Source organism: Lissotriton vulgaris, chromosome 8, assembly GCF_964263255.1.
Source record: "Lissotriton vulgaris chromosome 8, aLisVul1.2, whole genome shotgun sequence".
NCBI lineage: Eukaryota > Metazoa > Chordata > Amphibia > Caudata > Salamandridae > Lissotriton > Lissotriton vulgaris.
Window position 1 is genome coordinate 545,906,971 of NC_141696.1, and position 25,289 is coordinate 545,932,259.

Consider the following 25,289-nt stretch of genomic DNA (forward strand, 5'->3'; position numbering starts at 1 on the left):
AGAATAGTTGTGAATTGAGTAATAGAAGGGCCCCTGAATTGATACTTATTATATACAGCCTGTAAGATAGTGAAAAATGCAGGCTAGGAAAGGAGATGCAAATATCAATGTATTAGAAAAATACATAAAGAGGAGTGATTTGCTTTTATTCATTCAAGGCTAAAAAAAATCAACATACTATTGCAAGCATTCATACACCACCAAATAGAAATAAACAATTCTGACATTAAACGTAAAGGTGACGATGCATTTGTATCATCACCTTGAGAAGGGTCACCGAGGAATTGAGCCCAGGGCTTCTGCACTTAAACACCAGAAACACTCCACTAAACTAAGATGCCTGTTGGTGCCAACAATTCCCAAAGTTAATGCATGTTCTAGGTGAGCAATGAACAGAATGCAGGGCTCTTATGAAAGCGAGGTCTGTGAATCAACAGATACATCCACATGCCAATTACTTTAGTGTTTTTAAGAGAATTCACTTTCTTGGAATGAGTCTGCATGAAACCATCTTCAGGGCCTGGACAATTTCATGGCAAAACGGCACCTCTCAACATTGCAGCCAAGACAATATAACAACTGTTTCTGCCCGGTTTCGAACCGGGGACCTTTCGCGTGTGAGGCAAACGTGATAACCACTACACTACAGAAACAGATGTCTACAGTTGATTCTTCTGTGATGAAACTTCTCAAAACAGGCTATTCCAAGGGCCTCTGGTTTTAGATTTCTTTCATGCAACCTTCCCAGACAGCCCTAGCTGAACGCTTGTATATGCCATGCAAGTTCAGCATTTTTGCAAAATGCTTAAAGAGAAATGTTTCCTATTTGCTCAGGCAGGGCAAGGTTAAAAGCATGAGACTCTAGCAAATATTCATCCACTACTGCAAAGAGAAAATTGATATTGGCTTTGAAATGCATACTTCAATACTACTTTAAAAAAGCACCAATGAAAGGGCTCGTCCGGGATTTGAACCAGGGACCTCTCGCACCCAAAGCGAGAATCATACCCCTAGACCAACGAGCCTTCGAAAGGCCTGCACCTCTGAAAAGCTAATACCAGCTCTAAGCACGCAATGAAGATCATGCTGGGGACTTTTTCATGCTTGGTCTGTGAATACACATGAAATTCAGTGTCAACTTACCCTTTCTCAAATGATATCACTATCATTTATAAGTGTCCCCTTTTATTTTGTCCCAGCATTGGACACGTCTTACAGGAAGTCAGCACTTATTTATCTATTTCTGCAGTGGCTAGACCCTAAAGAGAAAGAATAAAAAGCTGTTCATAACAACATAAGAAACACATGTTGCATTTTTTCTCAAATGCTTATTCCCTTTGTGCAAATCGGAATGCCAAGCTGAATAACTGGGTCACAGATTCTGGCTAATTATCTTTCCCTTGAATGCAAGTAGCAATAAAAACTGCCTAATGCAGGACTAAAGCATTCCTTGCAAGCCTCTAACATCATAACATAACTGAGCTGCTGGTAGCAAGCTAAGCAATACCTTCCCAAAATGAGAAGTACATGTGCTAATCCGCTCAATCAGCGCTCGATCAGGCGAGATATAGAAAAGGTGGAAAGGGTCCAAATGGCTGTCCCTTCCTTTTTAGGGTGGGTCCTTCTGACTATCATAGGATTGCTTGTATAAGTGGCCAGGGTCAGAGAAAAAACTTTCAACCCTTCTCAGTGTTCTATCCAGAAGCAGGCATTTTCTGTGCCTTTAATTTCAGGCTTTTCCCAGCAGTCTCTGTTCTGCCTATGTAAATTAACAAAAGCAGTGCTTATTCATCACTTACTCTAATGTCCTTACTGTCCAGAAAGCTCTGCCTAAGTATGCTTTTTTTCTTTTTCAGTGAAATTCTAAATGTTTTTTCTGCCCAGTCTATGGCAGTAGAATGCTGCTTATGATGCCACATTTTGTTGAATCACCAAGGTACAACTACAGAGGAATATATGAGTCTGAACGACATGGAACTCTTAGCTAACACATCACAATGTGTGATGCTTGCCAACCAAGCACTAGATTCTGGAGCGCTGATGATCAGAACATTCTGCTCCTGAAGGAAAGGAAAGACAGCTTGATGGAAAATAAAGTCTCAGTTTATATTAACGCTCTCTCTCTCCCAATATCTATCTATCTATCTATCTATCTATCTATCTATCTATCTATCTATCTATCTATCTATCTATCTATCTATCTATCTATCTATCTATCTATCTATCTATCTATCTATCTATCTATCTATCTATCTATCTATCTATCTATCTATCTATCTATCTATCTATCTATCTATCTATCTATCTTTATATATGGATACCTGCGTACACATACATATAGATATGCCATGCATTCCTTTAGATTTGTTCCAACCTCTTACCATTTATTTGAGAATCCCTACTTTTCAAGTGACTGCAAATGAAGTCATTTCCGGCACTTTTTGGCCGGTGCAAGGTAACAAAAACACATGCCAACTTTTAATACAAATCATTGGTCTCTTTATTAACGCGCACTGTCAAACATGGGGCTTTCACACGTCAGGTAAACATGATAACCAATACACAACAGAAGCAGATGTAGATTGCTTATCAATGCCAGGATAGAATAGTTGTGAATTGAGTAATAGAAGGGCCCCTGAATTGATACTTATTATATACAGCCTGTAAGATAGTGAAAATGCAGGCTAGGAAAGGAGATGCAAATATCAATGTATTAGAAAAATACATAAAGAGGAGTGATTTGCTTTTATTCATTCAAGGCTAGAAAAAATCAACATACTATTGCAAGCATTCATACACCACCAAATAGAAATAAACAATTCTGACATTAAACGTAAAGGTGACGATGCATTTGTATCATCACCTTGAGAAGGGTCACCGAGGAATTGAGCCCAGGGCTTCTGCACTTAAACACCAGAAACACTCCACTAAACTAAGATGCCTGTTGGTGCCAACAATTCCCAAAGTTAATGCATGTTCTAGGTGAGCAATGAACAGAATGCAGGGCTCTTATGAAAGCGAGGTCTGTGAATCAACAGATACATCCACATGCCAATTACTTTAGTGTTTTTAAGAGAATTCACTTTCTTGGAATGAGTCTGCATGAAACCATCTTCAGGGCCTGGACAATTTCATGGCAAAACGGCACCTCTCAACATTGCAGCCAAGACAATATAAAAACTGTTTCTGCCCGGTTTCGAACCGGGGACCTTTCGCGTGTGAGGCGAACGTGATAACCACTACACTACAGAAACAGATGTCTACAGTTGATTCTTCTGTGATGAAACTTCTCAAAACAGGCTATTCCAAGGGCCTCTGGTTTTAGATTTCTTTCATGCAACCTTCCCAGACAGCCCTAGCTGAACGCTTGTATATGCCATGCAAGTTCAGCATTTTTGCAAAATGCTTAAAGAGAAATGTTTCCTATTTGCTCAGGCAGGGCAAGGTTAAAAGCATGAGACTCTAGCAAATATTCATCCACTACTGCAAAGAGAAAATTGATATTGGCTTTGAAATGCATACTTCAATACTACTTTAAAAAAGCACCAATGAAAGGGCTCGTCCGGGATTTGAACCCGGGACCTCTCGCACCCAAAGCGAGAATCATACCCCTAGACCAACGAGCCTTCGAAAGGCCTGCACCTCTGAAAAGCTAATACCAGCTCTAAGCACGCAATGAAGATCATGCTGGGGACTTTTTCATGCTTGGTCTGTGAATACACATGAAATTCAGTGTCAACTTACCCTTTCTCAAATGATATCACTATCATTTATAAGTGTCCCCTTTTATTTTGTCCCAGCATTGGACACGTCTTACAGGAAGTCAGCACTTATTTATCTATTTCTGCAGTGGCTAGACCCTAAAGAGAAAGAATAAAAAGCTGTTCATAACAACATAAGAAACACATGTTGCATTTTTTCTCAAATGCTTATTCCCTTTGTGCAAATCGGAATGCCAAGCTGAATAACTGGGTCACAGATTCTGGCTAATTATCTTTCCCTTGAATGCAAGTAGCAATAAAAACTGCCTAATGCAGGACTAAAGCATTCCTTGCAAGCCTCTAACATCATAACATAACTGAGCTGCTGGTAGCAAGCTAAGCAATACCTTCCCAAAATGAGAAGTACATGTGCTAATCCGCTCAATCAGGCTCGATCAGGCGAGATATAGAAAAGGTGGAAAGGGTCCAAATGGCTGTCCCTTCCTTTTTAGGGTGGGTCCTTCTGACTATCATAGGATTGCTTGTATAAGTGGCCAGGGTCAGAGAAAAAACTTTCAACCCTTCTCAGTGTTCTATCCAGAAGCAGGCATTTTCTGTGCCTTTAATTTCAGGCTTTTCCCAGCAGTCTCTGTTCTGCCTATGTAAATTAACAAAAGCAGTGCTTATTCATCACTTACTCTAATGTCCTTACTGTCCAGAAAGCTCTGCCTAAGTATGCTTTTTTTCTTTTTCAGTGAAATTCTAAATGTTTTTTCTGCCCAGTCTATGGCAGTAGAATGCTGCTTATGATGCCACATTTTGTTGAATCACCAAGGTACAACTACAGAGGAATATATGAGTCTGAACGACATGGAACTCTTAGCTAACACATCACAATGTGTGATGCTTGCCAACCAAGCACTAGATTCTGGAGCGCTGATGATCAGAACATTCTGCTCCTGAAGGAAAGGAAAGACAGCTTGATGGAAAATAAAGTCTCAGTTTATATTAACGCTCTCTCTCTCCCAATATCTATCTATCTATCTATCTATCTATCTATCTATCTATCTATCTATCTATCTATCTATCTATCTATCTATCTATCTATCTATCTATCTATCTATCTATCTATCTATCTATCTATCTATCTATCTATCTTTATATATGGATACCTGCGTACACATACATATAGATATGCCATGCATTCCTTTAGATTTGTTCCAACCTCTTACCATTTATTTGAGAATCCCTACTTTTCAAGTGACTGCAAATGAAGTCATTTCCGGCACTTTTTGGCCGGTGCAAGGTAACAAAAACACATGCCAACTTTTAATACAAATCATTGGTCTCTTTATTAACGCGCACTGTCAAACATGGGGCTTTCACACGTCAGGTAAACATGATAACCAATACACAACAGAAGCAGATGTAGATTGCTTATCAATGCCAGGATAGAATAGTTGTGAATTGAGTAATAGAAGGGCCCCTGAATTGATACTTATTATATACAGCCTGTAAGATAGTGAAAAATGCAGGCTAGGAAAGGAGATGCAAATATCAATGTATTAGAAAAATACATAAAGAGGAGTGATTTGCTTTTATTCATTCAAGGCTAGAAAAAATCAACATACTATTGCAAGCATTCATACACCACCAAATAGAAATAAACAATTCTGACATTAAACGTAAAGGTGACGATGCATTTGTATCATCACCTTGAGAAGGGTCACCGAGGAATTGAGCCCAGGGCTTCTGCACTTAAACACCAGAAACACTCCACTAAACTAAGATGCCTGTTGGTGCCAACAATTCCCAAAGTTAATGCATGTTCTAGGTGAGCAATGAACAGAATGCAGGGCTCTTATGAAAGCGAGGTCTGTGAATCAACAGATACATCCACATGCCAATTACTTTAGTGTTTTTAAGAGAATTCACTTTCTTGGAATGAGTCTGCATGAAACCATCTTCAGGGCCTGGACAATTTCATGGCAAAATGGCACCTCTCAACATTGCAGCCAAGACAATATAACAACTGTTTCTGCCCGGTTTCGAACCGGGGACCTTTCGCGTGTGAGGCGAACGTGATAACCACTACACTACAGAAACAGATGTCTACAGTTGATTCTTCTGTGATGAAACTTCTCAAAACAGGCTATTCCAAGGGCCTCTGGTTTTAGATTTCTTTCATGCAACCTTCCCAGACAGCCCTAGCTGAACGCTTGTATATGCCATGCAAGTTCAGCATTTTTGCAAAATGCTTAAAGAGAAATGTTTCCTATTTGCTCAGGCAGGGCAAGGTTAAAAGCATGAGACTCTAGCAAATATTCATCCACTACTGCAAAGAGAAAATTGATATTGGCTTTGAAATGCATACTTCAATACTACTTTAAAAAAGCACCAATGAAAGGGCTCGTCCGGGATTTGAACCCGGGACCTCTCGCACCCAAAGCGAGAATCATACCCCTAGACCAGCCTTCGAAAGGCCTGCACCTCTGAAAAGCTAATACCAGCTCTAAGCACGCAATGAAGATCATGCTGGGGACTTTTTCATGCTTGGTCTGTGAATACACATGAAATTCAGTGTCAACTTACCCTTTCTCAAATGATATCACTATCATTTATAAGTGTCCCCTTTTATTTTGTCCCAGCATTGGACACGTCTTACAGGAAGTCAGCACTTATTTATCTATTTCTGCAGTGGCTAGACCCTAAAGAGAAAGAATAAAAAGCTGTTCATAACAACATAAGAAACACATGTTGCATTTTTTCTCAAATGCTTATTCCCTTTGTGCAAATCGGAATGCCAAGCTGAATAACTGGGTCACAGATTCTGGCTAATTATCTTTCCCTTGAATGCAAGTAGCAATAAAAACTGCCTAATGCAGGACTAAAGCATTCCTTGCAAGCCTCTAACATCATAACATAACTGAGCTGCTGGTAGCAAGCTAAGCAATACCTTCCCAAAATGAGAAGTACATGTGCTAATCCGCTCAATCAGCGCTCGATCAGGCTCGATCAGGCGAGATATAGAAAAGGTGGAAAGGGTCCAAATGGCTGTCCCTTCCTTTTTAGGGTGGGTCCTTCTGACTATCATAGGATTGCTTGTATAAGTGGCCAGGGTCAGAGAAAAAACTTTCAACCCTTCTCAGTGTTCTATCCAGAAGCAGGCATTTTCTGTGCCTTTAATTTCAGGCTTTTCCCAGCAGTCTCTGTTCTGCCTATGTAAATTAACAAAAGCAGTGCTTATTCATCACTTACTCTAATGTCCTTACTGTCCAGAAAGCTCTGCCTAAGTATGCTTTTTTTCTTTTTCAGTGAAATTCTAAATGTTTTTTCTGCCCAGTCTATGGCAGTAGAATGCTGCTTATGATGCCACATTTTGTTGAATCACCAAGGTACAACTACAGAGGAATATATGAGTCTGAACGACATGGAACTCTTAGCTAACACATCACAATGTGTGATGCTTGCCAACCAAGCACTAGATTCTGGAGCGCTGATGATCAGAACATTCTGCTCCTGAAGGAAAGGAAAGACAGCTTGATGGAAAATAAAGTCTCAGTTTATATTAACGCTCTCTCTCTCCCAATATCTATCTATCTATCTATCTATCTATCTATCTATCTATCTATCTATCTATCTATCTATCTATCTATCTATCTATCTATCTATCTATCTATCTATCTATCTATCTATCTATCTATCTATCTATCTATCTATCTATCTATCTATCTATCTATCTATCTATCTATCTATCTATCTATCTATCTATCTATCTATCTATCTATCTATCTATCTTTATATATGGATACCTGCGTACACATACATATAGATATGCCATGCATTCCTTTAGATTTGTTCCAACCTCTTACCATTTATTTGAGAATCCCTACTTTTCAAGTGACTGCAAATGAAGTCATTTCCGGCACTTTTTGGCCGGTGCAAGGTAACAAAAACACATGACAACTTTTAATAAAAATCATTGGTCTCTTTATTAACGCGCACTGTCAAACATGGGGCTTTCACACGTCAGGTAAACATGATAACCAATATACAACAGAAGCAGATGTAGATTGCTTATCAATGCCGAGATAGAACAGTTGTGAATTGAGTAGAAGAAGGGCCCCTGAATTGATACTTATTATATACAGCCTGTAAGATAGTGAAAAATGCAGGCTAGGAAAGGAGATGCAAATATCAATGTATTAGAAAAATACATAAAGAGGAGTGATTTGCTTTTATTCATTCAAGGCTAGAAAAAATCAACATACTATTGCAAGCATTCATACACCACCAAATAGAAATAAACAATTCTGACATTAAACGTAAAGGTGACGATGCATTTGTATCATCACCTTGAGAAGGGTCACCGAGGAATTGAGCCCAGGGCTTCTGCACTTAAACACCAGAAACACTCCACTAAACTAAGATGCCTGTTGGTGCCAACAATTCCCAAAGTTAATGCATGTTCTAGGTGAGCAATGAACAGAATGCAGGGCTCTTTTCAAAGCGAGGTCTGTGAATCAACAGATACATCCACATGCCAATTACTTTAGTGTTTTTAAGAGAATTCACTTTCTTGGAACGAGTCTGCATGAAACCATCTTCAGGGCCTGGACAATTTCATGGCAAAACGGCACCTCTCAACATTGCAGCCAAGACAATATAACAACTGTTTCTGCCCGGTTTCGAACCGGGGACCTTTCGCGTGTGAGGCAAACGTGATAACCACTACACTACAGAAACAGATGTCTACAGTTGATTCTTCTGTGATGAAACTTCTCAAAACAGGCTATTCCAAGGGCCTCTGGTTTTAGATTTCTTTCATGCAACCTTCCCAGACAGCCCTAGCTGAACGCTTGTATATGCCATGCAAGTTCAGCATTTTTGCAAAATGCTTAAAGAGAAATGTTTCCTATTTGCTCAGGCAGGGCAAGGTTAAAAGCATGAGACTCTAGCAAATATTCATCCACTACTGCAAAGAGAAAATTGATATTGGCTTTGAAATGCATACTTCAATACTACTTTAAAAAAGCACCAATGAAAGGGCTCGTCCGGGATTTGAACCCGGGACCTCTCGCACCCAAAGCGAGAATCATACCCCTAGACCAACGAGCCTTCGAAAGGCCTGCACCTCTGAAAAGCTAATACCAGCTCTAAGCACGCAATGAAGATCATGCTGGGGACTTTTTCATGCTTGGTCTGTGAATACACATGAAATTCAGTGTCAACTTACCCTTTCTCAAATGATATCACTATCATTTATAAGTGTCCCCTTTTATTTTGTCCCAGCATTGGACACGTCTTACAGGAAGTCAGCACTTATTTATCTATTTCTGCAGTGGCTAGACCCTAAAGAGAAAGAATAAAAAGCTGTTCATAACAACATAAGAAACACATGTTGCATTTTTTCTCAAATGCTTATTCCCTTTGTGCAAATCGGAATGCCAAGCTGAATAACTGGGTCACAGATTCTGGCTAATTATCTTTCCCTTGAATGCAAGTAGCAATAAAAACTGCCTAATGCAGGACTAAAGCATTCCTTGCAAGCCTCTAACATCATAACATAACTGAGCTGCTGGTAGCAAGCTAAGCAATACCTTCCCAAAATGAGAAGTACATGTGCTAATCCGCTCAATCAGCGCTCAATCAGGCTCGATCAGGCGAGATATAGAAAAGGTGGAAAGGGTCCAAATGGCTGTCCCTTCCTTTTTAGGGTGGGTCCTTCTGACTATCATAGGATTGCTTGTATAAGTGGCCAGGGTCAGAGAAAAAACTTTCAACCCTTCTCAGTGTTCTATCCAGAAGCAGGCATTTTCTGTGCCTTTAATTTCAGGCTTTTCCCAGCAGTCTCTGTTCTGCCTATGTAAATTAACAAAAGCAGTGCTTATTCATCACTTACTCTAATGTCCTTACTGTCCAGAAAGCTCTGCCTAAGTATGCTTTTTTTCTTTTTCAGTGAAATTCTAAATGTTTTTTCTGCCCAGTCTATGGCAGTAGAATGCTGCTTATGATGCCACATTTTGTTGAATCACCAAGGTACAACTACAGAGGAATATATGAGTCTGAACGACATGGAACTCTTAGCTAACACATCACAATGTGTGATGCTTGCCAACCAAGCACTAGATTCTGGAGCGCTGATGATCAGAACATTCTGCTCCTGAAGGAAAGGAAAGACAGCTTGATGGAAAATAAAGTCTCAGTTAATAGAAATTAACGCTCTCTCCTCTCTCTCTATCTATCTATCTATCTATCTATCTATCTATCTATCTATCTATCTATCTATCTATCTATCTATCTATCTATCTATCTATCTATCTATCTATCTATCTATCTATCTATCTATCTATCTATCTATCTATCTATCTATCTATCTATCTATCTATCCATCCATCCATCTATCTATCTATCTATCTATCTATCTATCTATCTATCTATCTATCTATCTATCTATCTATCTATCTATCTATCTATCTATCTATCTATCTATCTATCTATCTATCTATCTATCTATCTCTCTATCTATCTATCTATCCATCCATCCATCCATCCATCCATCCATCCATCCATCCATCCATCCATCCATCCATCCATCCATCCATCTATCTATCTATCTATCTATCTATCTATCTATCTATCTATCTATCTATCTATCTATCTATCTATCTATCTATCTATCTATCTATCTATCTATCTATCTATCTATCTATCTATCTATCTATCTATCTATCTATCTATCTATCTATCTATCTATCTATCTATCTATCTATCTATCTATCTATCTATCCATCCATCCATCCATCCATCTATCTATCTATCTATCTATCTATCTATCTATCTATCTATCTATCTATCTATCTATCTATCTATCTATCTATCTATCTATCTATCTATCTATCTATCTATCTATCTATCTATCTATCTATCTATCTATCTATCTATCTTTATATATGGATACCTGCGTACACATACATATAGATATGCCATGCATTCCTTTAGATTTGTTCCAACCTCTTACCATTTATTTGAGAATCCCTACTTTTCAAGTGACTGCAAATGAAGTCATTTCCGGCACTTTTTGGCCGGTGCAAGGTAACAAAAACACATGACAACTTTTAATAAAAATCATTGGTCTCTTTATTAACGCGCACTGTCAAACATGGGGCTTTCACACGTCAGGTAAACATGATAACCAATATACAACAGAAGCAGATGTAGATTGCTTATCAATGCCGGGATAGAACAGTTGTGAATTGAGTAGAAGAAGGGCCCCTGAATTGATACTTATTATATACAGCCTGTAAGATAGTGAAAAATGCAGGCTAGGAAAGGAGATGCAAATATCAATGTATTAGAAAAATACATAAAGAGGAGTGATTTGCTTTTATTCATTCAAGGCTAGAAAAAATCAACATACTATTGCAAGCATTCATACACCACCAAATAGAAATAAACAATTCTGACATTAAACGTAAAGGTGACGATGCATTTGTATCATCACCTTGAGAAGGGTCACCGAGGAATTGAGCCCAGGGCTTCTGCACTTAAACACCAGAAACACTCCACTAAACTAAGATGCCTGTTGGTGCCAACAATTCCCAAAGTTAATGCATGTTCTAGGTGAGCAATGAACAGAATGCAGGGCTCTTTTCAAAGCGAGGTCTGTGAATCAACAGATACATCCACATGCCAATTACTTTAGTGTTTTTAAGAGAATTCACTTTCTTGGAACGAGTCTGCATGAAACCATCTTCAGGGCCTGGACAATTTCATGGCAAAACGGCACCTCTCAACATTGCAGCCAAGACAATATAACAACTGTTTCTGCCCGGTTTCGAACCGGGGACCTTTCGCGTGTGAGGCAAACGTGATAACCACTACACTACAGAAACAGATGTCTACAGTTGATTCTTCTGTGATGAAACTTCTCAAAACAGGCTATTCCAAGGGCCTCTGGTTTTAGATTTCTTTCATGCAACCTTCCCAGACAGCCCTAGCTGAACGCTTGTATATGCCATGCAAGTTCAGCATTTTTGCAAAATGCTTAAAGAGAAATGTTTCCTATTTGCTCAGGCAGGGCAAGGTTAAAAGCATGAGACTCTAGCAAATATTCATCCACTACTGCAAAGAGAACATTGATATTGGCTTTGAAATGCATACTTCAATACTACTTTAAAAAAGCACCAATGAAAGGGCTCGTCCGGGATTTGAACCCGGGACCTCTCGCACCCAAAGCGAGAATCATACCCCTAGACCAACGAGCCTTCGAAAGGCCTGCACCTCTGAAAAGCTAATACCAGCTCTAAGCACGCAATGAAGATCATGCTGGGGACTTTTTCATGCTTGGTCTGTGAATACACATGAAATTCAGTGTCAACTTACCCTTTCTCAAATGATATCACTATCATTTATAAGTGTCCCCTTTTATTTTGTCCCAGCATTGGACACGTCTTACAGGAAGTCAGCACTTATTTATCTATTTCTGCAGTGGCTAGACCCTAAAGAGAAAGAATAAAAAGCTGTTCATAACAACATAAGAAACACATGTTGCATTTTTTCTCAAATGCTTATTCCCTTTGTGCAAATCGGAATGCCAAGCTGAATAACTGGGTCACAGATTCTGGCTAATTATCTTTCCCTTGAATGCAAGTAGCAATAAAAACTGCCTAATGCAGGACTAAAGCATTCCTTGCAAGCCTCTAACATCATAACATAACTGAGCTGCTGGTAGCAAGCTAAGCAATACCTTCCCAAAATGAGAAGTACATGTGCTAATCCGCTCAATCAGCGCTCGATCAGGCTCGATCAGGCGAGATATAGAAAAGGTGGAAAGGGTCCAAATGGCTGTCCCTTCCTTTTTAGGGTGGGTCCTTCTGACTATCATAGGATTGCTTGTATAAGTGGCCAGGGTCAGAGAAAAAACTTTCAACCCTTCTCAGTGTTCTATCCAGAAGCAGGCATTTTCTGTGCCTTTAATTTCAGGCTTTTCCCAGCAGTCTCTGTTCTGCCTATGTAAATTAACAAAAGCAGTGCTTATTCATCACTTACTCTAATGTCCTTACTGTCCAGAAAGCTCTGCCTAAGTATGCTTTTTTTCTTTTTCAGTGAAATTCTAAATGTTTTTTCTGCCCAGTCTATGGCAGTAGAATGCTGCTTATGATGCCACATTTTGTTGAATCACCAAGGTACAACTACAGAGGAATATATGAGTCTGAACGACATGGAACTCTTAGCTAACACATCACAATGTGTGATGCTTGCCAACCAAGCACTAGATTCTGGAGCGCTGATGATCAGAACATTCTGCTCCTGAAGGAAAGGAAAGACAGCTTGATGGAAAATAAAGTCTCAGTTTATATTAACGCTCTCTCTCTCCCAATATCTATCTATCTATCTATCTATCTATCTATCTATCTATCTATCTATCTATCTATCTATCTATCTATCTATCTATCTATCTATCTATCTATCTATCTATCTATCTATCTATCTATCTATCTATCTATCTATCTATCTATCTATCTATCTATCTATCTATCTATCTATCTATCTTTATATATGGATACCTGCGTACACATACATATAGATATGCCATGCATTCCTTTAGATTTGTTCCAACCTCTTACCATTTATTTGAGAATCCCTACTTTTCAAGTGACTGCAAATGAAGTCATTTCCGGCACTTTTTGGCCGGTGCAAGGTAACAAAAACACATGACAACTTTTAATAAAAATCATTGGTCTCTTTATTAACGCGCACTGTCAAACATGGGGCTTTCACACGTCAGGTAAACATGATAACCAATATACAACAGAAGCAGATGTAGATTGCTTATCAACGCCGGGATAGAACAGTTGTGAATTGAGTAGAAGAAGGGCCCCTGAATTGATACTTATTATATACAGCCTGTAAGATAGTGAAAAATGCAGGCTAGGAAAGGAGATGCAAATATCAATGTATTAGAAAAATACATAAAGAGGAGTGATTTGCTTTTATTCATTCAAGGCTAGAAAAAATCAACATACTATTGCAAGCATTCATACACCACCAAATAGAAATAAACAATTCTGACATTAAACGTAAAGGTGACGATGCATTTGTATCATCACCTTGAGAAGGGTCACCGAGGAATTGAGCCCAGGGCTTCTGCACTTAAACACCAGAAACACTCCACTAAACTAAGATGCCTGTTGGTGCCAACAATTCCCAAAGTTAATGCATGTTCTAGGTGAGCAATGAACAGAATGCAGGGCTCTTTTCAAAGCGAGGTCTGTGAATCAACAGATACATCCACATGCCAATTACTTTAGTGTTTTTAAGAGAATTCACTTTCTTGGAACGAGTCTGCATGAAACCATCTTCAGGGCCTGGACAATTTCATGGCAAAACGGCACCTCTCAACATTGCAGCCAAGACAATATAACAACTGTTTCTGCCCGGTTTCGAACCGGGGACCTTTCGCGTGTGAGGCAAACGTGATAACCACTACACTACAGAAACAGATGTCTACAGTTGATTCTTCTGTGATGAAACTTCTCAAAACAGGCTATTCCAAGGGCCTCTGGTTTTAGATTTCTTTCATGCAACCTTCCCAGATAGCCCTAGCTGAACGCTTGTATATGCCATGCAAGTTCAGCATTTTTGCAAAATGCTTAAAGAGAAATGTTTCCTATTTGCTCAGGCAGGGCAAGGTTAAAAGCATGAGACTCTAGCAAATATTCATCCACTACTGCAAAGAGAAAATTGATATTGGCTTTGAAATGCATACTTCAATACTACTTTAAAAAAGCACCAATGAAAGGGCTCGTCCGGGATTTGAACCCGGGACCTCTCGCACCCAAAGCGAGAATCATACCCCTAGACCAACGAGCCTTCGAAAGGCCTGCACCTCTGAAAAGCTAATACCAGCTCTAAGCACGCAATGAAGATCATGCTGGGGACTTTTTCATGCTTGGTCTGTGAATACACATGAAATTCAGTGTCAACTTACCCTTTCTCAAATGATATCACTATCATTTATAAGTGTCCCCTTTTATTTTGTCCCAGCATTGGACACGTCTTACAGGAAGTCAGCACTTATTTATCTATTTCTGCAGTGGCTAGACCCTAAAGAGAAAGAATAAAAAGCTGTTCATAACAACATAAGAAACACATGTTGCATTTTTTCTCAAATGCTTATTCCCTTTGTGCAAATCGGAATGCCAAGCTGAATAACTGGGTCACAGATTCTGGCTAATTATCTTTCCCTTGAATGCAAGTAGCAATAAAAACTGCCTAATGCAGGACTAAAGCATTCCTTGCAAGCCTCTAACATCATAACATAACTGAGCTGCTGGTAGCAAGCTAAGCAATACCTTCCCAAAATGAGAAGTACATGTGCTAATCCGCTCAATCAGCGCTCGATCAGGCTCCATCAGGCGAGATATAGAAAAGGTGGAAAGGGTCCAAATGGCTGTCCCTTCCTTTTTAGGGTGGGTCCTTCTGACTATCATAGGATTGCTTGTATAAGTGGCCAGGGTCAGAGAAAAAACTTTCAACCCTTCTCAGTGTTCTATCCAGAAGCAGGCATTTTCTGTGCCTTTAATTTCAGGCTTTTCCCAGCAGTCTCTGTTCTGCCTATGTAAATTAACAAAAGCAGTGCTTATTCATCACTTACTCTAATGTCCTTACTGTCCAGAAAGCTCTGCCTAAGTATGCTTTTTTTCTTTTTCAGTGAAATTCTAAATGTTTTTTCTGCCCAGTCTATGGCAGTAGAATGCTGCTTATGATGCCACATTTTGTTGAATCACCAAGGTACAACTACAGAGGAATATATGAGTCTGAACGACATGGAACTCTTAGCTAACACATCACAATGTGTGATGCTTGCCAACCAAGCACTAGATTCTGGAGCGCTGATGATCAGAACATTCTGCTCCTGAAGGAAAGGAAAGACAGCTTGATGGAAAATAAAGTCTCAGTTTATATTAACGCTCTCTCTCTCCCAATATCTATCTATCTATCTATCTATCTATCTATCTATCTATCTATCTATCTATCTATCTATCTATCTATCTATCTATCTATCTATCTATCTATCTATCTATCTATCTATCTATCTATCTATCTATCTATCTATCTATCTATCTATCTATCTATCTATCCATCCATCCATCTATCTATCTATCTATCTATCTATCTATCTATCTATCTATCTATCTATCTATCTATCTATCTATCTATCTATCTATCTATCTATCTATCTATCTATCTATCTATCTATCTCTCTATCTATCCATCCATCCATCCATCCATCCATCCATCCATCCATCCATCCATCCATCCATCCATCCATCCATCTATCTATCTATCTATCTATCTATCTATCTATCTATCTATCTATCTATCTATCTATCTATCTATCTATCTATCTATCTATCTATCTATCTATCTATCTATCTATCTATCTATCTATCTATCTATCTATCTATCTATCTATCTATCTATCTATCTATCTATCTATCTATCTATCTATCTATCTATCTATCTATCTATCTTTATATATGGATACCTGCGTACACATACATATAGATATGCCATGCATTCCTTTAGATTTGTTCCAACCTCTTACCATTTATTTGAGAATCCCTACTTTTCAAGTGACTGCAAATGAAGTCATTTCCGGCACTTTTTGGCCGGTGCAAGGTAACAAAAACACATGCCAACTTTTAATACAAATCATTGGTCTCTTTATTAACGCGCACTGTCAAACATGGGGCTTTCACACGTCAGGTAAACATGATAACCAATACACAACAGAAGCAGATGTAGATTGCTTATCAATGCCAGGATAGAATAGTTGTGAATTGAGTAATAGAAGGGCCCCTGAATTGATACTTATTATATACAGCCTGTAAGATAGTGAAAAATGCAGGCTAGGAAAGGAGATGCAAATATCAATGTATTAGAAAAATACATAAAGAGGAGTGATTTGCTTTTATTCATTCAAGGCTAGAAAAAATCAACATACTATTGCAAGCATTCATACACCACCAAATAGAAATAAACAATTCTGACATTAAACGTAAAGGTGACGATGCATTTGTATCATCACCTTGAGAAGGGTCACCGAGGAATTGAGCCCAGGGCTTCTGCACTTAAACACCAGAAACACTCCACTAAACTAAGATGCCTGTTGGTGCCAACAATTCCCAAAGTTAATGCATGTTCTAGGTGAGCAATGAACAGAATGCAGGGCTCTTATGAAAGCGAGGTCTGTGAATCAACAGATACATCCACATGCCAATTACTTTAGTGTTTTTAAGAGAATTCACTTTCTTGGAATGAGTCTGCATGAAACCATCTTCAGGGCCTGGACAATTTCATGGCAAAACGGCACCTCTCAACATTGCAGCCAAGACAATATAACAACTGTTTCTGCCCGGTTTCGAACCGGGGACCTTTCGCGTGTGAGGCAAACGTGATAACCACTACACTACAGAAACAGATGTCTACAGTTGATTCTTCTGTGATGAAACTTCTCAAAACAGGCTATTCCAAGGGCCTCTGGTTTTAGATTTCTTTCATGCAACCTTCCCAGACAGCCCTAGCTGAACGCTTGTATATGCCATGCAAGTTCAGCATTTTTGCAAAATGCTTAAAGAGAAATGTTTCCTATTTGCTCAGGCAGGGCAAGGTTAAAAGCATGAGACTCTAGCAAATATTCATCCACTACTGCAAAGAGAAAATTGATATTGGCTTTGAAATGCATACTTCAATACTACTTTAAAAAAGCACCAATGAAAGGGCTCGTCCGGGATTTGAACCCGGGACCTCTCGCACCCAAAGCGAGAATCATACCCCTAGACCAACGAGCCTTCTAAAGGCCTGCACCTCTGAAAAGCTAATACCAGCTCTAAGCACGCAATGAAGATCATGCTGGGGACTTTTTCATGCTTGGTCTGTGAATACACATGAAATTCAGTGTCAACTTACCCTTTCTCAAATGATATCACTATCATTTATAAGTGTCCCCTTTTATTTTGTCCCAGCATTGGACACGTCTTACAGGAAGTCAGCACTTATTTATCTATTTCTGCAGTGGCTAGACCCTAAAGAGAAAGAATAAAAAGCTGTTCATAACAACATAAAAAACACATGTTGCATTTTTTCTCAAATGCTTATTCCCTTTGTGCAAATCGGAATGCCAAGCTGAATAACTGGGTCACAGATTCTGGCTAATTATCTTTCCCTTGAATGCAAGTAGCAATAAAAACTGCCTAATGCAGGACTAAAGCATTCCTTGCAAGCCTCTAACATCATAACATAACTGAGCTGCTGGTAGCAAGCTAAGCAATACCTTCCCAAAATGAGAAGTACATGTGCTAATCCGCTCAATCAGCGCTCGATCAGGCGAGATATAGAAAAGGTGGAAAGGGTCCAAATGGCTGTCCCTTCCTTTTTAGGGTGGGTCCTTCTGACTATCATAGGATTGCTTGTATAAGTGGCCAGGGTCAGAGAAAAAACTTTCAACCCTTCTCAGTGTTCTATCCAGAAGCAGGCATTTTCTGTGCCTTTAATTTCAGGCTTTTCCCAGCAGTCTCTGTTCTGCCTATGTAAATTAACAAAAGCAGTGCTTATTCATCACTTACTCTAATGTCCTTACTGTCCAGAAAGCTCTGCCTAAGTATGCTTTTTTTCTTTTTCAGTGAAATTCTAAATGTTTTTTCTGCCCAGTCTATGGCAGTAGAATGCTGCTTATGATGCCACATTTTGTTGAATCACCAAGGTACAACTACAGAGGAATATATGAGTCTGAACGACATGGAACTCTTAGCTAACACATCACAATGTGTGATGCTTGCCAACCAAGCACTAGATTCTGGAGCGCTGATGATCAGAACATTCTGCTCCTGAAGGAAAGGAAAGACAGCTTGATGGAAAATAAAGTCTCAGTTTATATTAACGCTCTCTCTCTCCCAATATCTATCTATCTATCTATCTATCTATCTATCTATCTATCTATCTATCTATCTATCTATCTATCTATCTATCTATCTATCTATCTATATCTATCTATCTATCTATCTATCTATCTATCTATCTATCTATCTATCTATCTATCTATCTATCTATCTATCTATCTATCTATCTATCTATCTATCTATCTATCTATCTATCTATCTATCTATCTATCTATCTATCTATCTATCTTTATATATGGATACCTGCGTACACATACATATAGATATGCCATGCATTCCTTTAGATTTGTTCCAACCTCTTACCATTTATTTGAGAATCCCTACTTTTCAAGTGACTGCAAATGAAGTCATTTCCGGCACTTTTTGGCCGGTGCAAGGTAACAAAAACACATGCCAACTTTTAATACAAATCATTGGTCTCTTTATTAACGCGCACTGTCAAACATGGGGCTTTCACACGTCAGGTAAACATGATAACCAATACACAACAGAAGCAGATGTAGATTGCTTATCAATGCCAGGATAGATTAGTTGTGAATTGAGTAATAGAAGGGCCCCTGAATTGATACTTATTATATACAGCCTGTAAGATAGTGAAAATGCAGGCTAGGAAAGGAGATGCAAATATCAATGTATTAGAAAAATACATAAAGAGGAGTGATTTGCTTTTATTCATTCAAGGCTAGAAAAAATCAACATACTATTGCAAGCATTCATACACCACCAAATAGAAATAAACAATTCTGACATTAAACGTAAAGGTGACGATGCATTTGTATCATCACCTTGAGAAGGGTCACCGAGGAATTGAGCCCAGGGCTTCTGCACTTAAACACCAGAAACACTCCACTAAACTAAGATGCCTGTTGGTGCCAACAATTCCCAAAGTTAATGCATGTTCTAGGTGAGCAATGAACAGAATGCAGGGCTCTTATGAAAGCGAGGTCTGTGAATCAACAGATACATCCACATGCCAATTACTTTAGTGTTTTTAAGAGAATTCACTTTCTTGGAATGAGTCTGCATGAAACCATCTTCAGGGCCTGGACAATTTCATGGCAAAACGGCACCTCTCAACATTGCAGCCAAGACAATATAAAAACTGTTTCTGCCCGGTTTCGAACCGGGGACCTTTCGCGTGTGAGGCGAACGTGATAACCACTACACTACAGAAACAGATGTCTACAGTTGATTCTTCTGTGATGAAACTTCTCAAAACAGGCTATTCCAAGGGCCTCTGGTTTTAGATTTCTTTCATGCAACCTTCCCAGACAGCCCTAGCTGAACGCTTGTATATGCCATGCAAGTTCAGCATTTTTGCAAAATGCTTAAAGAGAAATGTTTCCTATTTGCTCAGGCAGGGCAAGGTTAAAAGCATGAGACTCTAGCAAATATTCATCCACTACTGCAAAGAGAAAATTGATATTGGCTTTGAAATGCATACTTCAATACTACTTTAAAAAAGCACCAATGAAAGGGCTCGTCCGGGATTTGAACCCGGGACCTCTCGCACCCAAAGCGAGAATCATACCCCTAGACCAACGAGCCTTCGAAAGGCCTGCACCTCTGAAAAGCTAATACCAGCTCTAAGCACGCAATGAAGATCATGCTGGGGACTTTTTCATGCTTGGTCTGTGAATACACATGAAATTCAGTGTCAACTTACCCTTTCTCAAATGATATCACTATCATTTATAAGTGTCCCCTTTTATTTTGTCCCAGCATTGGACACGTCTTACAGGAAGTCAGCACTTATTTATCTATTTCTGCAGTGGCTAGACCCTAAAGAGAAAGAATAAAAAGCTGTTCATAACAACATAAGAAACACATGTTGCATTTTTTCTCAAATGCTTATTCCCTTTGTGCAAATCGGAATGCCAAGCTGAATAACTGGGTCACAGATTCTGGCTAATTATCTTTCCCTTGAATGCAAGTAGCAATAAAAACTGCCTAATGCAGGACTAAAGCATTCCTTGCAAGCCTCTAACATCATAACATAACTGAGCTGCTGGTAGCAAGCTAAGCAATACCTTCCCAAAATGAGAAGTACATGTGCTAATCCGCTCAATCAGGCTCGATCAGGCGAGATATAGAAAAGGTGGAAAGGGTCCAAATGGCTGTCCCTTCCTTTTTAGGGTGGGTCCTTCTGACTATCATAGGATTGCTTGTATAAGTGGCCAGGGTCAGAGAAAAAACTTTCAACCCTTCTCAGTGTTCTATCCAGAAGCAGGCATTTTCTGTGCCTTTAATTTCAGGCTTTTCCCAGCAGTCTCTGTTCTGCCTATGTAAATTAACAAAAGCAGTGCTTATTCATCACTTACTCTAATGTCCTTACTGTCCAGAAAGCTCTGCCTAAGTATGCTTTTTTTCTTTTTCAGTGAAATTCTAAATGTTTTTTCTGCCCAGTCTATGGCAGTAGAATGCTGCTTATGATGCCACATTTTGTTGAATCACCAAGGTACAACTACAGAGGAATATATGAGTCTGAACGACATGGAACTCTTAGCTAACACATCACAATGTGTGATGCTTGCCAACCAAGCACTAGATTCTGGAGCGCTGATGATCAGAACATTCTGCTCCTGAAGGAAAGGAAAGACAGCTTGATGGAAAATAAAGTCTCAGTTTATATTAACGCTCTCTCTCTCCCAATATCTATCTATCTATCTATCTATCTATCTATCTATCTATCTATCTATCTATCTATCTATCTATCTATCTATCTATCTATCTATCTATCTATCTATCTATCTATCTATCTATCTATCTATCTATCTATCTATCTATCTATCTATCTATCTATCTATCTATCTATCTATCTATCTATCTTTATATATGGATACCTGCGTACACATACATATAGATATGCCATGCATTCCTTTAGATTTGTTCCAACCTCTTACCATTTATTTGAGAATCCCTACTTTTCAAGTGACTGCAAATGAAGTCATTTCCGGCACTTTTTGGCCGGTGCAAGGTAACAAAAACACATGCCAACTTTTAATACAAATCATTGGTCTCTTTATTAACGCGCACTGTCAAACATGGGGCTTTCACACGTCAGGTAAACATGATAACCAATACACAACAGAAGCAGATGTAGATTGCTTATCAATGCCAGGATAGAATAGTTGTGAATTGAGTAATAGAAGGGCCCCTGAATTGATACTTATTATATACAGCCTGTAAGATAGTGAAAAATGCAGGCTAGGAAAGGAGATGCAAATATCAATGTATTAGAAAAATACATAAAGAGGAGTGATTTGCTTTTATTCATTCAAGGCTAGAAAAAATCAACATACTATTGCAAGCATTCATACACCACCAAATAGAAATAAACAATTCTGACATTAAACGTAAAGGTGACGATGCATTTGTATCATCACCTTGAGAAGGGTCACCGAGGAATTGAGCCCAGGGCTTCTGCACTTAAACACCAGAAACACTCCACTAAACTAAGATGCCTGTTGGTGCCAACAATTCCCAAAGTTAATGCATGTTCTAGGTGAGCAATGAACAGAATGCAGGGCTCTTATGAAAGCGAGGTCTGTGAATCAACAGATACATCCACATGCCAATTACTTTAGTGTTTTTAAGAGAATTCACTTTCTTGGAATGAGTCTGCATGAAACCATCTTCAGGGCCTGGACAATTTCATGGCAAAATGGCACCTCTCAACATTGCAGCCAAGACAATATAACAACTGTTTCTGCCCGGTTTCGAACCGGGGACCTTTCGCGTGTGAGGCGACCGTGATAACCACTACACTACAGAAACAGATGTCTACAGTTGATTCTTCTGTGATGAAACTTCTCAAAACAGGCTATTCCAAGGGCCTCTGGTTTTAGATTTCTTTCATGCAACCTTCCCAGACAGCCCTAGCTGAACGCTTGTATATGCCATGCAAGTTCAGCATTTTTGCAAAATGCTTAAAGAGAAATGTTTCCTATTTGCTCAGGCAGGGCAAGGTTAAAAGCATGAGACTCTAGCAAATATTCATCCACTACTGCAAAGAGAAAATTGATATTGGCTTTGAAATGCATACTTCAATACTACTTTAAAAAAGCACCAATGAAAGGGCTCGTCCGGGATTTGAACCCGGGACCTCTCGCACCCAAAGCGAGAATCATACCCCTAGACCAACGAGCCTTCGAAAGGCCTGCACCTCTGAAAAGCTAATACCAGCTCTAAGCACGCAATGAAGATCATGCTGGGGACTTTTTCATGCTTGGTCTGTGAATACACATGAAATTCAGTGTCAACTTACCCTTTCTCAAATGATATCACTATCATTTATAAGTGTCCCCTTTTATTTTGTCCCAGCATTGGACACGTCTTACAGGAAGTCAGCACTTATTTATCTATTTCTGCAGTGGCTAGACCCTAAAGAGAAAGAATAAAAAGCTGTTCATAACAACATAAGAAACACATGTTGCATTTTTTCTCAAATGCTTATTCCCTTTGTGCAAATCGGAATGCCAAGCTGAATAACTGGGTCACAGATTCTGGCTAATTATCTTTCCCTTGAATGCAAGTAGCAATAAAAACTGCCTAATGCAGGACTAAAGCATTCCTTGCAAGCCTCTAACATCATAACATAACTGAGCTGCTGGTAGCAAGCTAAGCAATACCTTCCCAAAATGAGAAGTACATGTGCTAATCCGCTCAATCAGCGCTCGATCAGGCTAGATATAGAAAAGGTGGAAAGGGTCCAAATGGCTGTCCCTTCCTTTTTAGGGTGGGTCCTTCTGACTATCATAGGATTGCTTGTATAAGTGGCCAGGGTCAGAGAAAAAACTTTCAACCCTTCTCAGTGTTCTATCCAGAAGCAGGCATTTTCTGTGCCTTTAATTTCAGGCTTTTCCCAGCAGTCTCTGTTCTGCCTATGTAAATTAACAAAAACAGTGCTTATTCATCACTTACTCTAATGTCCTTACTGTCCAGAAAGCTCTGCCTAAGTATGCTTTTTTTCTTTTTCAGTGAAATTCTAAATGTTTTTTCTGCCCAGTCTATGGCAGTAGAATGCTGCTTATGATGCCACATTTTGTTGAATCACCAAGGTACAACTACAGAGGAATATATGAGTCTGAACGACATGGAACTCTTAGCTAACACATCACAATGTGTGATGCTTGCCAACCAAGCACTAGATTCTGGAGCGCTGATGATCAGAACATTCTGCTCCTGAAGGAAAGGAAAGACAGCTTGATGGAAAATAAAGTCTCAGTTTATATTAACGCTCTCTCTCTCCCAATATCTATCTATCTATCTATCTATCTATCTATCTATCTATCTATCTATCTATCTATCTATCTATCTATCTATCTATCTATCTATCTATCTATCTATCTATCTATCTATCTATCTATCTATCTATCTATCTATCTATCTATCTATCTATCTATCTATCTATCTATCTATCTATCTATCTATCTATCTATCCATCTATCCATCCATCCATCCATCCATCCATCCATCCATCCATCCATCCATCCATCCATCCATCCATCCATCCATCCATCCATCCATCCATCTATCCATCCATCCATCTATCTATCTATCTATCTATCTATCTATCTATCTATCTATCTATCTATCTATCTATCTATCTATCTATCTATCTATCTATCTATCTATCTATCTATCTATCTATCTATCTATCTATCTATCTATCTATCTATCTATCTATCTATCTATCTATCTATCTATCTATCTATCTATCTATCTATCTATCTATCTATCTATCTATCTATCTATCTATCTATCCATCCATCCATCCATCCATCCATCCATCCATCCATCCATCCATCCATCCATCCATCCATCCATCCATCCATCCATCCATCCATCCATCCATCCATCCATCCATCCATCCATCCATCTATCCATCTATCTATCTATCTATCTATCTATCTATCTATCTATCTATCTATCTATCTATCTATCTATCTATCTATCTATCTATCTATCTATCTATCTATCTATCTATCTATCTATCTATCTATCTATCTATCTATCTATCTATCTATCTATCTATCTATCTATCTTTATATATGGATACCTGCGTACACATACATATAGATATGCCATGCATTCCTTTAGATTTGTTCCAACCTCTTACCATTTATTTGAGAATCCCTACTTTTCAAGTGACTGCAAATGAAGTCATTTCCGGCACTTTTTGGCCGGTGCAAGGTAACAAAAACACATGACAACTTTTAATAAAAATCATTGGTCTCTTTATTAATGCGCACTGTCAAACATGGGGCTTTCACACGTCAGGTAAACATGATAACCAATATACAACAGAAGCAGATGTAGATTGCTTATCAATGCCGGGATAGAACAGTTGTGAATTGAGTAGAAGAAGGGCCCCTGAATTGATACTTATTATATACATCCTGTAAGATAGTGAAAAATGCTGGCTAGGAAAGGAGATGCAAATATCAATGTATTAGAAAAATACATAAAGAGGAGTGATTTGCTTTTATTCATTCAAGGCTAGAAAAAATCAACATACTATTGCAAGCATTCATACACCACCAAATAGAAATAAACAATTCTGACATTAAACGTAAAGGTGATGATGCATTTGTATCATCACCTTGAGAAGGGTCACCGA

The 25,289-nt window shown here is 38.8% G+C and overlaps 16 non-coding genes across 16 annotated transcripts; all 16 read right to left on the reverse strand.

Annotated features, from left to right (window-relative positions):
- Window positions 1–580: 580 nt before the first annotated feature.
- On the reverse strand, window positions 581–653 carry TRNAV-CAC (transfer RNA valine (anticodon CAC)). The gene has a single exon. It is a non-coding gene; the product is annotated as a tRNA-Val (tRNA).
- Window positions 654–3,181: 2,528 nt separating this feature from the next.
- On the reverse strand, window positions 3,182–3,254 carry TRNAV-CAC (transfer RNA valine (anticodon CAC)). The gene has a single exon. It is a non-coding gene; the product is annotated as a tRNA-Val (tRNA).
- Window positions 3,255–3,554: 300 nt separating this feature from the next.
- On the reverse strand, window positions 3,555–3,626 carry TRNAP-UGG (transfer RNA proline (anticodon UGG)). The gene has a single exon. It is a non-coding gene; the product is annotated as a tRNA-Pro (tRNA).
- A 2,108-nt stretch (window positions 3,627–5,734) lies between these two features.
- On the reverse strand, window positions 5,735–5,807 carry TRNAV-CAC (transfer RNA valine (anticodon CAC)). The gene has a single exon. It is a non-coding gene; the product is annotated as a tRNA-Val (tRNA).
- A 2,567-nt stretch (window positions 5,808–8,374) lies between these two features.
- Window positions 8,375–8,447, reverse strand: TRNAV-CAC (transfer RNA valine (anticodon CAC)). Its single transcript has one exon. It is a non-coding gene; the product is annotated as a tRNA-Val (tRNA).
- A 300-nt stretch (window positions 8,448–8,747) lies between these two features.
- TRNAP-UGG (transfer RNA proline (anticodon UGG)) lies at window positions 8,748–8,819 on the reverse strand. Its single transcript has one exon. It is a non-coding gene; the product is annotated as a tRNA-Pro (tRNA).
- A 2,704-nt stretch (window positions 8,820–11,523) lies between these two features.
- TRNAV-CAC (transfer RNA valine (anticodon CAC)) lies at window positions 11,524–11,596 on the reverse strand. The gene has a single exon. It is a non-coding gene; the product is annotated as a tRNA-Val (tRNA).
- Window positions 11,597–11,896: 300 nt separating this feature from the next.
- Window positions 11,897–11,968, reverse strand: TRNAP-UGG (transfer RNA proline (anticodon UGG)). Its single transcript has one exon. It is a non-coding gene; the product is annotated as a tRNA-Pro (tRNA).
- A 2,163-nt stretch (window positions 11,969–14,131) lies between these two features.
- On the reverse strand, window positions 14,132–14,204 carry TRNAV-CAC (transfer RNA valine (anticodon CAC)). Its single transcript has one exon. It is a non-coding gene; the product is annotated as a tRNA-Val (tRNA).
- A 300-nt stretch (window positions 14,205–14,504) lies between these two features.
- TRNAP-UGG (transfer RNA proline (anticodon UGG)) lies at window positions 14,505–14,576 on the reverse strand. Its single transcript has one exon. It is a non-coding gene; the product is annotated as a tRNA-Pro (tRNA).
- A 2,539-nt stretch (window positions 14,577–17,115) lies between these two features.
- Window positions 17,116–17,188, reverse strand: TRNAV-CAC (transfer RNA valine (anticodon CAC)). Its single transcript has one exon. It is a non-coding gene; the product is annotated as a tRNA-Val (tRNA).
- A 300-nt stretch (window positions 17,189–17,488) lies between these two features.
- TRNAP-UGG (transfer RNA proline (anticodon UGG)) lies at window positions 17,489–17,560 on the reverse strand. Its single transcript has one exon. It is a non-coding gene; the product is annotated as a tRNA-Pro (tRNA).
- A 2,210-nt stretch (window positions 17,561–19,770) lies between these two features.
- Window positions 19,771–19,843, reverse strand: TRNAV-CAC (transfer RNA valine (anticodon CAC)). Its single transcript has one exon. It is a non-coding gene; the product is annotated as a tRNA-Val (tRNA).
- Window positions 19,844–20,143: 300 nt separating this feature from the next.
- On the reverse strand, window positions 20,144–20,215 carry TRNAP-UGG (transfer RNA proline (anticodon UGG)). Its single transcript has one exon. It is a non-coding gene; the product is annotated as a tRNA-Pro (tRNA).
- Window positions 20,216–22,371: 2,156 nt separating this feature from the next.
- On the reverse strand, window positions 22,372–22,444 carry TRNAV-CAC (transfer RNA valine (anticodon CAC)). The gene has a single exon. It is a non-coding gene; the product is annotated as a tRNA-Val (tRNA).
- A 300-nt stretch (window positions 22,445–22,744) lies between these two features.
- On the reverse strand, window positions 22,745–22,816 carry TRNAP-UGG (transfer RNA proline (anticodon UGG)). The gene has a single exon. It is a non-coding gene; the product is annotated as a tRNA-Pro (tRNA).
- Window positions 22,817–25,289: the final 2,473 nt, after the last annotated feature.